We start from the raw sequence: 15,497 nt of genomic DNA on the forward strand, positions 1-15,497 counted from the left end.
GTTCTGTGAATACAACATTATTTCACATATAAGCTCTTCCTTGTTGCATATATCTTTTTCCCTTTTAGTTGAGTTGTGGAAGGGGAAGCCTTTAAACATTAATTTTCCAGAACTACCATTATCCTGCCAGCACATGGGATGCTGTGCTATTGGGGATGCTATATCACCAGCTGTCCTCAGGCTGAGGAGGTTACCATATTTTCACATGTAAAGTTACTGTTCATATCATCCATCATGTGTTAAAATGGTTTTCTTTTACAAATAATGACTCCCTTTGTCAGGGAAGGAGGTTCTGCTCCATGTGGAAGGAGTGAAGCTGCTCTGTACTTGGCTGAATTATGATACCTACAACTTGTGGCCTGTGGCCTTATGATACATGAGGCCACCAACACATTTTTGGAAGCACAGACTATGTGGTTTATTAAACGGATAGAATCTCTCACTGTTTTTCAGAAGTCCCTCCTCAAGATGTTGCATTATCTGTAGTGACCCATTTCAAGTTATGTAAATTTAGATTTGTCTACGGCAAAATGTATCTGTTCCTTTCACTTTATTTAGAGAGAAATCAACTCTGTCATCTAATTTAGATTACATAAAATCCTTGCTGTGGAAATGTGCACGTGCTTTTTTCAACCCCTATTCTTGCGGTATGATGGAGAAAACACAGAAATTTTCAGAAGCACGAGCTTTCTTTAGTTCCTGAAGGAACCTTGGGCCAAGAAAAAAGTGCCTGTTTCCATCTTACATCAGCTTGTCTGATAACAGATCCTATCTTTCCCAGAAAACAATGTCATGCTGAATTTCCAAATAAGAAGATGCAATATAAAAAGGAAGAAAGAATCTGTAAGTAATTTCTAGAAATAGAAGTGTGGTGGTCAAATTTCAGACCTAAGCAGCTTTGCCAACAATATTGTTCCTAATAGATCCTTTTATTTGCAGAAAAAGCATCACTGAAACAGTTCCCCAAAAAAAGGCCACTTTTCAGGTTCTGAAAAAACTCTTATTTTGTTTTTTCTAAGCAGTGAAAATATTGAAATATATTTGGCTCTCTGAGCCTTAGCATCTTTCTGCATTAATTCTGAAAGAGGCAAAATGATTGCTTAAAAACATACACCTAATGTCTTTATTCACACCTTGTGCTTCGTAAGAATCAGAGTTTAATTACTTATCTCAGGCAGCTGTGACTATGAACTTTCCTGAGCCTGCTTATCAGTCTGAAAGTAGGGAGCTCATTTCTTACCTGGTTTTAAGTAACATCTCTGCAAGAGCTTGATCATGCTTGCAGAAGAGGATTACCATGTCTTGCAGATTGCAGTTGTGCTTTAAAAAAAGTAGAATTGACGCTGTAGAGGAGGGAAAGGGTTTATCTTTGTGTGGCAGTCAGGCACAATGACGCACACTCTGGTGAGGAAAGCTGCTCTTCCTGTGAAATGGTTTGGAGAGCAAAATCACGTGTGTTTAATGGGGATGTAGCCATGAATACAGTATCACTGATGGGAAAATGAACTTCTCTTCACACAAACCTGTGTCTGGTACAGGAGAGAGAAGGTGCTGTGTGAAAACTGCTTTTTACCTTCGCTTGTAGGCACAAAGTTTCTTTTGGGTTGCTGCATAGTGAAATAGTCCCACAGAGATACTTGTTCCCAGTGATACCTCCTCCTTCCTTTAAAACAGAAACTAATTTAGATTGTGGGACAGATGACACATTTGTCTGGAAACTTCTTCCAAAGCCAGCAGTGAATTTATTTGATAAATAAATAAATAAAACTCCTTTCAGTTTCTCATCTCAGAAGACAGGGAGCAAAGGGCAGAGCACTAGCAAAAACTATTTAAAGATAGCTGATCAGGAGGTTATGGGTTTTAGTGTTTGTGTACTTAAGAATTTAATTCTTGCTATGCAGGTTTAACTGTTTTAACCCAAGAAAAAATGCTTTCTCAAATGAAAAAAAAAAATTGTACATTTTTTCTTTTTAGATAGCTTTAGAAATGTTTATATTTGGGTAGTTGGGAGTGTTTATATTTGGATAGCTGGCAACATTTATTTTCCCAGGATCTTCTGGAGGCTCTTTAGAGAAAATTCCTTGCTCCCCTCGAGCGCGGATTGTTAGAAATGTGGACGGAGCATGTGGGAGCCCTGGACAGAGCAGTAATTCTCATGAATTCTCATGCTGCAGTTCCACAGGCTGGAAGGGACATTCACTATGGAAGTGCAGCTATAATCTTGCTAGAACAGACTTTTGTGAATAAATAGATCCTGTCTATGAAGGCAAAAAAAACCAGAGCTTGTAGGAAGCCCCGAATATTTTCCTACTCCCTCTCATCTGTCTAAAATACACCTTCTGCCACAGTAAATCTGATGAGCAATTTTACCCCTAATTCTGTAAAGGAGAAGTGAAATCCTATCCATTAGGTAATGCTAGCACCAGACCTCAGCCTCAGCTGTTTTTTAAACATTATCACAAACTGTCAGGAGAAGAAAAGAAAAATCCTTCTTGGCAAATATAATTTTCTTTGCTTTTGTGGATGTTTGTGCGAGAGTCCTTCAGCTTCTATGTGTTAGAGAAAAGTTTGGTGTGTGCAGAAATTTCCCTTAGTTCTCCTAAAAAAAAAGCGTTTGCCAGCTGGAACAATGCAAACAGGATGAAATAAAGTAGACTCTCAGTACATGCCTCTGTGCTTTTCTAATAACATGAAGTTTTTTGGGTGAACAAAGACTTAATACATCAGAAACAAATGGTGTGAAGGAAAAAAAAAGGTAAATTAGTTGTTCAAAGTGTGACATAGGACTGGAGCAGATGATGTGATTTGGGGAATGCAGAGCTTATGGTATGACAGTGTACTGGAAAAGATTGGCTTATTATCCTAACAAAATGAAGTACAAGAGGGCATATGATTCCTTTCTCATTGATTCATCAGGAGACCAGTATGAGGAACAGAAAAGAATTACTTATCTAAGACACCATGTTGGCAGAAGAGCAAAGGAGTATAAACTTGCCATGAATAATGATGGGCTGTAGATTAGGAAAGGACTCTGAGCTATCATTGCAATCCTGTGTTTTGAATGACCTTCCAGTCAGAAGAGAGGCAGAGGAAATAGGAAATTAAAATAATTTCAATGTGTAGTTAGAAAGTGTTCACTTTAGAATCTAAAAATTTATGTTAAAAAGTTACCATAAAACATGGAGTGGGGGATAAAATCTTCACTGTTTTTTGGGGGTGATCTTAAAACCACTGTTTGCTTCTATATTTGGTTAGTTTGGTACCTCACATGAAAATAACTCTTTCAAAATATTGAACTCAAGGCCCCCAGCTGGAAATGCACTTAGGTCTTCTTGGCAGAGGGATAATACAAGCTCCTCAAGGGAACTTTGGAGGTTCATGGACTGCTCCAGCAAGTTAAATTCTGAGTTCTTCATTTCAGCTTCTGCCATGAGTCAGAAGACAGGGGTATTTTGTGTGGAGTCTTGAAGGGTCTGGACTTGTTTAAGGCAGCAAGACTTTTTTTCTGTGTTTAATATGTGAATAATCTTTTGTCACTTGAGTAGATGTTGCAATCTGGTAAGGAACTGGAACACTTGGATATACCTCTAAAAAATGAATAAAATCAATCTTGTTTCTTGTAACTGGTTCGTCAGTGGAAATGGCATCATGCTTAATTTATACTAAGATTTCTTACTGCAGCTTCTATGGTAATAGATGCAAATTATGAAACGTGGACTTTAGCATATTCAAAAAAGGCTGTTTATTCAGTAAATCAAAATATAGGATTTCAGTTTATTTTGTCAGATATTCACAGTCAAATTTTAAATTTTGCTGAAGTTTTTAGGCAGAAGATCATGTTCTGGAAATTTTGTTATGCCATTGAGCTCATCTGATCACTCCAGTAATACTTGCTTTAATTCATGTTGTCTGCCATACACTGAAGCGAGGTGGAGCTGACCTGAGTGTTCATCAGACAACTGTAGGAGCTTTTTACCAGCTTGGGCTTGCATCCTCTCAAGTTTCCTATTTCCTTCATCGCACTAGAGTGAGTATTTTTTGGGATATAATTTGTCAGAACATCTGGATTTCTTTGGCTGCCATTAGCTGCTGCCTTGTTTGGACTGTGGAGTCTGTCTCGGGGATTTTTGAATAGTGCCATTGCAGTGACTAGGCTGAGGTGTTTGGATCTGGGAACACAGGTCCCCATTGCCTGCTCCATGTAAATGAAGAGCCAGAAGAGCTTAGGAATGCTCCAGCTTTAGCTTGCTGACAGAAGCCAGAATTTGCTTTTTGTGAATTTTATTTCACAGTGGAAGAAAGCTGGAAAGAGGAGGCACCACAAGCACTTTGAAGGGTATTTTTACTCTTCAAATTTTGCAGATTGTTCCCAGCATAAAACAGACTTCAACAGGTTCATTCCTGGGAATTATTATGGGGAGGAGGCAAGGCTAACTGGCTGATTGTAACAGCTACAGACTTAAATGTGATTTTCTGCTCTATTTCATTAAAATTATAACTGACCAAATGCTTAGAATATTCAGTACCTATTAAGACTTTAGAAGGCTACTTTGCATCATTGGGCTTTGTTCAAAAAAGCCTGAAAAATGGCAGAAAAAGCCTGTGGCTCATTAGCTTGCTACCAGTGGTCATGGATTGCAAAAATTCAACTGCTTAAAAAAACCCCAGTGGGTCTGTGCCAGTCAGCACTCATCACTGTGGGGCACTGGGATGCCTGAGTGTCCCTGTCACAGTTATACACGTTTTTCTTTGTCACTTTTTATCTGTGGCATAACCTTACGTGACAAAGCTTTCTCTGCAGAAAAAATGCTGTTTCAAATTGGTTAAAAAAATTGAATCCAGTCTCACGCTGTGTGCTGTGTTAAGAAGGTAAATAAACTCTTCCTTCCTTCCATTTTTTTCGTTGCATACACTAAAAACATATTAAAATTATTTAGATTTATGTTAAACTCAGTCTTTGCTTGGGGGATCTCGTGATTCTTCTCTCGTGCCATATCAGTTGCTATACAGCAAGTGATAGGGGCATACATATTTTCCCTACTATCTGTAGTAGGAAATATATATATATATATATATATACACACACAGGCACATATATATATATATATATATATATATATAAATATTTTGTAAGTTTAAACTAATTAATATATAATAAAAATCATGCAGTTATTATGCAATGTTGCAGTAATTTGATAAATCTTATATTCCCTTTATTAGTTTTCATCTTTAATGAAGTTTTAACATTTATTAGTTTCGCTGCCTATCAGGTTTTCCATTGGAACTGTAGAATCCCACAATACCACGTGCATGTCCATTTTGAAAAGATTTTCTCTTTTGTTTTATATGGACTGTAGGAAAAACTGATTGGTTTTGTGGCAGAACCCCATAACAGTTTTGGCATTTTAGGCTCACCCAGCACAAACACACGAAGCTGCAATTTGTTTGACTGGGAAATTCCAGGGAGTCATAACTCCTGGACTCTGATGTGTTTGGCATTGAAAACTAACTCTACTCTTGTGCATCTTTCACTTGCACGAACCTTCATCACACTGCCCTTTTCCCAGTGGGTTCACAGGCCTCCACTGTGGTGTAAAAAGGTAACTGTGTTGTTCTACACACAAAATTACAGGAATGGATAGATGCCAAAACCTTTGCTGCATTTAGTCCAGGTCACAAGCTGTGTTTCTTGTGTGCCTTTGTGATCTCTTTGTGTCACAAAGGTAAAGCAGTAGTGGTGCTATTCCCTGCAGGCATGGGCTTACCCCGGTTGTGAATGACCTCCCCACTCAGAGGTTTGCATTTTGCACAGGAAAACCTAGAGAGAGTAATGGGAAAACTGAAATTCTAACAGAGTAGTGGAGGTTTGGGAATAAAATCTGACTTTCTGTTTGCTTTTAGATTTTATAGTTGTTCTGGATGGGGCCAGAGGGGAAAAGTTGATTTATGACGTGGTTTTAAAAAGTGTGGCAGTTTGTTTAATCAAGAAATGCGCTGGGAGGATATTTGACCTGTCAAATCCTCTGTATTTATCTCCCATTTTTTCTCTTCCATTTTGTGGACTGGGACTAAAACTGACTCGTTTCTTATGTTTTATAAGTTTTTATGAGCTGACCTGATGTTTATAATGAGGCCTGTGTGAACACCCCATAATGATACCCCAGTAATTGCAGCATTCAGAGAGTTTGTTCGGGAACTCAACCAACAGACAGCCTGATAGTGTTCAGCCTGTACCACCCATGTATGTATTTACATACACATATGTGGCTTCTCTTTTGATAAATGTCAAATAGTAAAACTGCTTCCGAAATTGCAGATATTTGCACACACTTGGATCAAGGCACTAGATTTAATTTCAAACAAAATATACTTTGGGAAGAAGAGAGGTACGGTCTAATGTACAGTCTAATTTAAAGGGGTTAAAACCCAATGAAAACAAATAAACATAGCTGAACCAAAAAGTATTGCAAAATGCAGCAGAAGTTTTTTCTGTATTTTAAGTCCATTTGAAATTCAGGAATATGCTTTTATTATATGGAAGACTCTAGGTTAGTCAGGTGTTGACATCCCTTTCTGCTCCTGTGTTGGGTCAGAAAAGCTGAAATATGTTCTCCTGAATTGATATTTTATCCAGCAAAAGAAGGAATTAATATTCTTTGATTCTAAATTAATGTTGAATTTCCTTGATTTCAGTATGTGTAAAAGAAACATTAGCTTTCTCTTGCTGTGAAATACAACGTAGTCTCATATAAAAACGCATACACTGTTAAAAATATGAACTGCTGTTGGGTTACAAATACGTAAGTAAATTATGAAAAGGAGTGTTAATTCTTACATTATTAGTTTATTTCTCTTGAATAAATAGCCATAATAATAATTAGAAAATATAAATACCTCAGTTGTTGGGCCAGATGTCACTTCTTTGAGGCTGGCACATAGAGCAGCTTTTTAGCATCTTAAAATGACACAGCATTTTTGGTTTGGTGTTGATACTCCATCTTTCTTTTAAGAAACAGATTGCTCTAAGTTATTTCCTCAGCTTCAAAAGGGAAAGATGGGTATCACCAACAAGAAAATGCCAGTAATTTCATTTTCATTCAGGGCGTGAAGCATTTAAAGGTTAATTTTAGATAAAAATATCATGATTGAACATTTTATACTAGCTTTCTGTAGATTTCCAAATGCTTTGGAGTTGCTAATGTATTAGTGTGGAAAATTGAAATGTAAAATTGCATCCATATGAGGACTCCCACAGATTTCTAAAGTATGCTGTCCCTTAATAAATTAATTATAGCATTTTTTTTACTATCTCCAGGCTTTTGTGGAAAAATCAAAGTTCTCACTGTAGGAAATCAAGGGATAAGAGCTGGCTGAGAAAAGCTGTGGTTCTGCTTTGTCAAGTCTTTGTGGTAGCCTTTATATTGGTGCTTTATAACAACATGTATTTAGAATAACAAACAGACAATTAAATTATCTTTACATTAAAGGAGTGTTTCTTTTTGTGCACTAAGTTGCAGCTAGAATAGAAGAATTGAGGGTCACTTTTGAGGGCATGGGAAAAAAAATGAGTCTTTTGCAGAGAGATTTACAGAAGGAGTTTGATTATTTCTTGCCTTTTTTTCCCCTCCCTTCTCTCAGGTCCACACCAGTGTCCTACCTGACCACAAGGAACCAAGAGCAGATGTTGGGGTAAGAAATCATTTTCAGTAATTGATTTTTTTTTTTTCCATCTCATTGGAAGGCACTAACACTCAGTGCTCAACAGGAGCTGAAAAGCTTTTTTAATAGCGAAAGTTTTTGGTGGAATGAATAAAATAATCAAGGCAGGAGTGGCAGTCTCATGGATTGAAGTCATCCCATTCACATCTTTTTGAAAACCTCTTTCAACTGAAGCTATCCTGAGACCAGCATAACCCTGTAAAGTCCTTGCTAATATCAAGCAAGCAGTCTGGATGGGAAGTCATTTTCTGAGAGGGCTAAAACCTCATGGATAATATGGGCCCCTGGTGGGAGTGGGAAAGGTTGGTCCTGCTCGAGCTGAGTAGAAGAACAAAGTTCACCTGGTGCAGGTGTCAGATCTGTCTGCAAATATGGAAAATGCCTGGAGGCTTCAATTTTTTAGCCTAAGGGTTTGACTTTTCTGCCTTACAAGGGCTTCCTTGGCATGGTTTTCAAGACTTCAGCTAGTGTTTGAAAAACCTGTAGCTTGGCAGCAAGTTCAATCTTAGTGAAATAATCAGTGTGTTTTAGCTTTCCATATAGCTATTATAGAGACTTTTCTCTTTGGCTAGTTGAGATTATTCATCAAACTACTCAAGGCGAGTGTCTTTAGATTTGTGTCTGGAACACTAGCAAAATTCCGAAGGAGCATTACTCTGCGATTAGGATTACAGCACAAATTTTGTTCTAAAGCCTACTTTTCAAGCCTTTCCAAGTCATGTGGGCAAAGTTAAATTGGTTTGTAGACTGCCAGTTCAGGCTCCAGGGTGGACTATTGGTATCTGAATCAGTATAGAAAAAGTATTCTCCAGTTTGATATTAGACCCCTTGAACATTAGCATAACTCTCTTAATTTGGGTCATGGGATCATTTGAAATTTTATTTGATTTTGCACATAGCTCTGTGCTGTCAAGCAAAGAATTTCTTTTTTTCTAAATAAGCATATGAATATGAAACAGAGAACTAAGTAGAACATTTTAAGCCGATAAAATCATTCACCTTTAATTTCATGACACAGAAGAAGTAGATCTGATGCTCAGACATGTTTAGTGGGTACAATGACCAAAGCTCTTTGGCTTTATGAGAGAGCAGTGTAGTTGTCTCTTGGCCCTGGTCACTTGAGGATTCTGACTTAGGATTCTTAAATATATTTATGGTTCTATTTTGCTGCAGAAAGAAGCCCCAGGTGACCAAACCTTATATCAGTTTCATTCCAAATAGCCCTCTTCCCCTTTCCAAGCAGTCAGGTTTCAAATACAAACACTCAAATGTCATGAAATGCCAGAATAAAGGCTGCTGTGGAGAGACAGTGCTGTGGAATGCGTTCTTGCAGCATGGAGAAGGATATGCTCTTGGAAGAAGATGAATAATCTGGGCTAAGTGTGTGTGACCACAGAGTTTTAGTGTGGAAACACTCTCACACTGACTCATCCAAAGGAAGACAGAACCACCTGTGTGTTCACTCCAGCAAGGCTGTGCATCACCATGTGTTGCACCTGGATGTCTTTTTTTGTAGAAGTGCCTTTAATTTTGGCATTGAAAACTAACTGTGCTCTTTGCTTGTGTGGCTGTGTTATTTTTCTTCCTTTCTTCCTGTTCATCGCTTCCCAAATTCAATGTTTTTCCAGCCTGCCCTAGACACTCGTGTCCTTGTTCCATTGCTGCTTACATGCTGCTTAGGAAATCTAAGGCTGTGCCATTTATGGGAACAAGCCTTACCTCATGACTCAGTTTATTGAACTGCAGACATGCAGTTTGCAGTTTACTAACTGCACTGTGGGTGCTTGCCCAATTTCAGAGTTGGTGTTTGAACTGTACGTTGTGTATGGAAGAAAACTTATCTTAGTGTAAAGCTTTATTGTTTGCATTCAAGCACACAACATCCTGCTGGCTTTCCTGAAAGAAAGCAGGCTGAAGGTTTGTTTTTTTTTTTACCAGAGAAGTAACTCTTCTCAGCAGTGACAAATTCTTTTCTGTTTTCCTTGAAGAGAACATTGCTCTCTGTAGGCAGCCTCTGTTGACTCAGAGCAACTTGATTCTTCTTTCATTTGTATAGCCAAGAATGTATATAATTTAGCCTGGAATTCTAATTTGCCATTCCAACAGTAAACTTAGTGTTATGTAAGAAAAACCAAACTTTGTGCCCTTCTTATTTTTTTTTGCTAAAAATTAAACATAATGTCATGATCTTCTTACAATTTATTTAGAGCAAGTGATGTTGTGTTGTACATTTGAAAGATAAATTGGTAGAAGATGGCTGTTAGTTTCTTGCCCATTGTTCCCAAGGCAAGAATACTACTGCTGGCCAAATTGACAAAATGGGATCTCAGCAGGATATGAGCAGAGGTTAAAAAATAGCCCAAGTGCAAGAGAAGATTTAACCCTTTTTCCTCTTTGTACTTTGTTATGCGTGAAGAGTGATTTTTATAGAAGAAAAAGATACAGTGGTGTAGCCTAATTTAACTTTAGGCATTCTAGTTACATTACCACATTTCTCTGCAATTTTAATGCAGTAAATAAGTTCACCTTACAATGGAAATAGAGGAAAACACTACTTAAAACATTGCCAAGAACTAGAGAAATAAAACATTTCTATTAATAAACTTGTGCTGAACTCAATTTAAGAATGCCTTCCTAGCACATACATTCATATTTTGAATACGTGGATGGTAGTGCCAATGGCTTGAGGAAAAACCATAACAAGAACAACTTTGGTATAACACTGAAAACTTAGCACTTCTTGTAATCCAGAAATTAGAAAAATAGGAAGGAACAGATGCAAAATGCAAATACTGGTACTGAATGAAAATCTTCCTGTGGCTGTACATCTTACAACCTGTTATTTTGTCAGGTTGTTAGACTGTTCTTAATGGAAATGAGAAAGGTTCCTGCCCATAAAACCAAAGTTTTTAACAGTTTACTGATAATCATGCTGCACAAAAAAAATTCTAGAGGATTAAGTATCAAACTGTTATATTGAAATGCAATATTTTTCTTTGTAGCAAAGAAAGATTTTCAAGTGTGTGAGCAAAAGAAATAACAAAAATGAATGAATATGTTATCTTTTCTTTCTGCTTTGATTTGTAGCGAAGCTTCCTGGGCTGTGCAACTTTTAGAGTGGGTGATCTGGTAAAGTCAAAGGAGCAGCAGTTGACCCTCACCCTCAGGTAAGTGTTGTAAATCAGGGTTTTTCTAAGTACTAACCTTTGGCATTTCTCATCCAAAGAATGGCAGCAGAGATAGGGAAGGGTCTGCAGCACGAGTCGAACAAGGAATGGCTGAGGGAGCTGGCATGTTCATCCTGCAGAAAAGGAGGCTCAGCCAGACCCTGTCACCCTCCACAGTTAACTGAAAGGCCATGTTGAGAAATGCAGGTTGGTCTCTTCTCCCAAGAGGTAGCAAGTGAGCTTCCCATGTGCCAGATTAGAAAAGGTCATTTTATACCATGATAACCTATGGAAGAATTGTAGAGAACTTGGCATAGGGAATATTCATTCAAAGTTTCCTTTAGAAAGGAGCATAAAATTGTCAGTTTTGTTTGGTGTGTGTGGTTTAAAGAATTAGCAGTGTACAGGTTTTTTTAGGCACGTTTAAAGAAGGTGGTCCTAATTATTGAAGGTGTCTCCCACATGAAAATGCTTGTGGTCTCCTGAACTCGTTGTATGCAGCTACACTGAGACTGCAGGGGGTGTGATACAGAACTCTAATCAGTGACAGGGTACAGACCTAGGTTGATGAACTCCAGCTTAGTGATCGTAAGAATCTGTTCTTACAGGAATTCAAGTTGTCTTCAGCTCTTTGGGATAAATTTGGTTTCCGTAACTGACATATTGAAAATTTGATCTGGAAGATTGTCTCCAACAGGTGGCACAGTAATTGACAGAACGGAAAGCTTCGGTTTCAGAGTAAATATTTTGTATCTCAGCCATCCAATTTGTAAGCAAAAAGTTAAGATGGAAAACTCATAAGAAATAGATGAAAAAATTGGTTTTCATTAATATTTTTAGTCTTGGTTGCCCTCTTTGTTCAGCTAACACTAAAATACAAATGTACCAATGAAATTTAATTTGCAGACACATTAAATGGTAGGGTTTAGTCAGTTGGATATTTTTTAAGAAAAACATCCTAACCTTTCAAAAGTGGGTTTGTTTTCTGGTTATGACTATTGGGCAGCAGAATGTCAGTAGAAATGATCCACATTTCTTTGATGGCAATTTAACCAGAGCAGTCTACTTATTTAAGCTTGCTTTCCTCTAATTACCCTGCAATATTAGTACCTCTCAGGAGGATAGAGGATATATCAAGGGACTTGTCAGAGCAATAAATTCTATTTAATTCTTGTTGATATTCTTTGGATAGGAGTTTATCAGGGCATGCCTGTGATTGAGATACTCCTTTGTTAGATTTAAAGTAGAGATTTAAGGACCCAGAAATAGCTCTGTGGTGTGCCCTGTAAAGATTGGTGTAATTATAGAATCTGCTTAATTTTTAACTGAGTTTTGTTTTTCTTTTCCTTTTTTTTAGTTATGTTTTTCCTTTATCTTTCTGAGGTACAATGGAACAATATAAAAGTGTTTTCAAAGGAGCATTCTTGTGTTTTTCTGTTATTTTGTGGAGAGCTGGCTTGTGTCTACAAATTCTTACTGCTGACACACAGTGCTCTACTTCTCTGTTTTCCTACCATTGTGCCCTAATAGTGATTAGGGACACAAGTTACAAAACCTCTGCAAAAGAAGTTTTTATTTTGATTGTCCTTTCTTCTCCATAAAGGTGTCCTAAACTGGTGGCTGAGTGTTTCTGGTAGATCTATGCAGTAATCATCAAAACACAAAAAGATTGATTTGCAGAATTACTTCAGTGTACACAACAGGTGTTGGGAGAGGAATTTAGTTATTAGAGATTTGGGATTGCAGTTTTCAATATGGAATTTATAAGAAGAGAGAGGTTTTCTATAGACTTGCATGTTTCATTTTGCAGTGATAACGCAATGTCACTTGCTTCCAGCTTTCTCATACAGTTGTGATGATGAATGGCAAAAAATGGGCTGTTGAATGCAACAGAAGTATTTTTCAGTAGGAGAATGTTTCTTAATATTGAGTGTATGATACAGTGTGTCTGATGAAAAAAATAAAATCACACTTTTTTTTTTCCTTTCTAAATAAGAGCTAGGTATACTGGTTGCTAATTTAGCAATAAAAGCTGATTTTTTTTATTTTTTTTTTTTTAGAAGATTGGAGGCAAATGCCTGCTGTTCTCAGTCCATCTTGTTCACTTACTTTTCCATCACTAGCTTGTTACCTTTTTTCTCCCTGGATGCCTTGGTCAGCATTTTATGGCCAGAAGGAGTAAGGTGGGCACAGATTCCTGCTGCTCGTGGTGTTACTGGCTATCTCCTTCCCTCACATTTGGGGGAACTAATACTGACCTGGGGATCCTTAAGGACCTGGGATAGTAGAGAAATCTGTTTCAAATGCAGGTGCTCTGCTGACAGGTATCAGATGAGTGCTGATCCTTGTCCCAGGGTGCCAAAAAATATCAGCAATTTTCCATCTCCATAAGCCAGGTGGGTTTTGTCCCGTGTATGGGCTTCTTATGTTGATGCTGAGTTTATTCTCTTGGCCAGATTCCCCATCCCAACTCGCCCTAAGCAGGTTGTCAAGGTGCAGTCCTTTGTTTTGTGGGGATGTGTCTCCTCACTCATGACTGAAAGCAATTTGGTGCAGGGACCGTCTTCACTGCACCGTGTGAGTGCAGAGTGCCCTTCTCAGCTTTATTAAACTACAGCAAATAAGCTGATCTCATTCTAATGCATTGTGAAGTATCCTAAAACCAATTGATTCCTTATCTGGTGCTGTGTTGAACAGTGTGTCTGTGTGAGACTTTTTACATCTCTACAAGCAAAGGACATGAGGTGTATACATAATGTGTGTGTGTGCTCAATACTGTTAGTGCAAAGTAAAATTATGCAGGGTTTTATCCTACTAAGGTATGATCACTAAGCTTTTTTTTTTTTTTCCCACTCCGTCACTTCTGTTTCTCTTTTTAAATTTTCTTTCAAATGAAATTTTAATCTCATGGTATTGCTGGAAAGTTTGAAATGCGTGTTTTCAAGTAGCTGAAGACTCTCAAGCACTGCTGGTGTTTTAAAATCAGTCTGACAGTTTTACCCTGGGCATTTACAGAGCTCTTTGTTGATTTGTATGCCTGTAGCATTCAAAAGAAACTTTGGGTTTGGGATTTGTTGATTTTGTTGTTGTTGCCTTTTTCGTTAAAATGTGTCTTCGTATTTCTGTGTGGGAAGATAAGAACTGGAGAAAGGAGTGCAACTACAGTGCAACAAGTCCCACTGTTTAGTTTTATTGTGTTGCATTACCTTCTCTTACAGGTAACACCTGTAACAGATTGTAGTATTAAATATGTATTAGACCAGAACAGGAGTGATTTTGAGAAGAAAATAATAATAAAAAAATATATAAAAGTGGAATTATATCAATCACTGTTTTTAAACCCATACAAAATACATATTGCTCCTTGTGCAGGCAAACAGTGCAATGCTCGCTATCATACTGAGGCCAAACTTTTAATAATAGCACCAAGGGAAATATTTAGGATTCTAAAGAACAGGAGACAAGGATGAGAAAGTGTAGTTAGCATTTCCATTTTACTGGAGCAACAGGCCCTGTTGGTTTGGATCAGTTCATTTGCTTGGCACTTTGATCGGAACACCTTAAGCTCCTGAAAAATTGTCAGTCTCATAACCACACACTTTGGCTTCTAAAGATATGTGATTTGCTGACATCTGCTGTATTCCCTTTCTGCTGGGGATGCTGCAGTGCATTTGTTGACAGAGCCTAGTTTGGGTGCTGGTTTGACACAAGAAGGAGCAGTCAAGCCACACGGCTGTAGCAACTCCAGGGAAAGTTCTTCATTCAGAAGGCCCTTTCAATATTATTATGTATTTCTGCTCATAATTTGGGCACTGAACCCTTACTGCTTTTCTTCTGGATACTTCTTAAATTAATACAGGCTTCTTCAATTGCAAAAATATCTGGAACTGGTTCATTTTTAATAGTCTCTTTATTGTCAGTAATTAATTTGGCTTAGAGCAGATGAAGTTTTACACATGTAAAATATGAAGAATTATGTTTATTTTGCAAGGTTTTATAGAAGACCAGATTTGTGTAGTTGCAAGATGAGTGTATTCTACTGAGTGCATAGTAAAGCCTAATGGTTTTCAAGGAAGATAATTATTTAATTTGAAAGCTTGGGGGTAACTATTTTTTGAGACTTTACTGTACGAGCTGAACTTGTTTAATGGGTCCCTTCCAACTCAGCATATTCAATAATTCTGTGGTTTAATGATTTTATGACATTGAAGTTTTCTATGTATTCTTTTTTCTTGATTCATCACTCTTCATTTCCACTGCTCAGAAAAGACACAGTATTGCCCCACACGTATTTGTTTTGATTCTCCTTCCTCGCTGTGTTTTTGTAATTGTGCTGAACTTATTCTCGTCATTTCCTTTTTGCCTATTTTTGCTTGGTGCCTTTTGTTACCCTTTCCTCATTATTATGAAACTATCAGTTACTCTTCTTTCCTTCCTTTAAAAAAAAAAAATCTAGCTGTTCAGAAGAAGTCAGGGAGATAAACTTGGTGCTGTGCTGCCAGTGAAAGCTGAAAAAGCATTTGGTATCTTTCAGGAGTTTAAATCCTTGTTTCTTCCTAAAGGAAGTCAGCAATGCTCTTCCCTCGGTGATGTACATCTTAATTATTTGTT

This window comes from Melozone crissalis, unplaced genomic scaffold (genome assembly GCF_028551555.1).
Source record: "Melozone crissalis strain CALT ecotype California unplaced genomic scaffold, PUWL_Pcris_2 ptg000221l_1, whole genome shotgun sequence".
In the NCBI taxonomy this organism is placed as follows: Eukaryota; Metazoa; Chordata; class Aves; order Passeriformes; family Passerellidae; genus Melozone; species Melozone crissalis.